Here is a 1111-nt window from a genome sequence, read left to right as displayed (position 1 = left end):
GGGGGAGGAGTCATGGGCAGAGCCAAGGGTGGAGCCCAGTATAAACTTCCGTACATTTCCAGTACACCTCCCCCTAGGGGCAGAGCCACCCAACTGCTCATGTGCCGAGCTTACAGAGGCATGGTACAACATGTGTGATAACAGTGTGAATTATGCTATTATGATTCACCACATTCACCCCCTGTAAAAAAATCAAGTCCGGCGGGGGTGATGGTTTACAGATTGAGCCTGTCCGGTGGTCGAGTTGTCCGTTGTGGTCGGCAGAGCACCGGGGTTGCAGTCTCTTCCAGTGGCTGGATGATCACGGTCGGTTGGGGTACGATGGCGGACTCCGGGGGTGATTCTGTCCGAGCTTCGTACCCGTCAAGTTCGACTGGGGAGTGGCGGCGCTGGGAGCTTGCAGGTGCGGGCGTGCAGAACATGTGTAGCGAACTGGTAGGCGCGGGGGCGTGGGGCACTGCGAGTTGGGTGGGACGTAGTGTGAGGGGTACCTCGGCGGTGGTAGTGGTGGGGTTTGATCCTGCAGGCGCTAGGTCCCGGAGGGATACGGTGTCCTGACAGTCGTCAGGGAACTCTATGAAGGCGTATTGGGGGTTTGAGTGTAGTAGGAGCACTTTTTCCACAAGCGGGTCAGTTTTGTGTGCCCTGACATGCTTCCTGAGGAGCACTGGGCCCGGTGTCTTCAACCATGCCGGGAGCGAAACCCCCGTGATAGTACCCTGGAAAAGATAAAGAGCCGCTCGTGAGGGGTCTGATTGGTGGCGGTACACAAGAGGGACCTAATAGTGTGGAGCACGTCTGGGAGGACTTCTTGCAAATGGGAGATCGGGAGATTCCTGGACCGGAGGGTCAGTAGGACGGTCTTCTAGACCGTCGCATTCTCCCTCTCCATCTGCCCGTTCTCCCTGGGGTTATAGCTGGTAGTCCTGCTCGAGACAATGCCCTTGTCGAGCAGGTACTGACGCAGCTCGTCGCTCATGAAGGACGAACCCCAGTCGCTGTGTACATAGCTGGGGAAACCAAACAGGGTGAAGATACTAAGCAGGGCCCTGATGACTGTGTGGGAGGTCATGTCGGGGCACGGGATAGCAAAAGGGAATCGGGAGAACTC

The sequence above is a fragment of the Scyliorhinus canicula genome, chromosome 10 (genome assembly GCF_902713615.1).
Source record: "Scyliorhinus canicula chromosome 10, sScyCan1.1, whole genome shotgun sequence".
Taxonomy (NCBI): Eukaryota; Metazoa; Chordata; class Chondrichthyes; order Carcharhiniformes; family Scyliorhinidae; genus Scyliorhinus; species Scyliorhinus canicula.
This window is presented reverse-complemented; position numbering follows the sequence as displayed.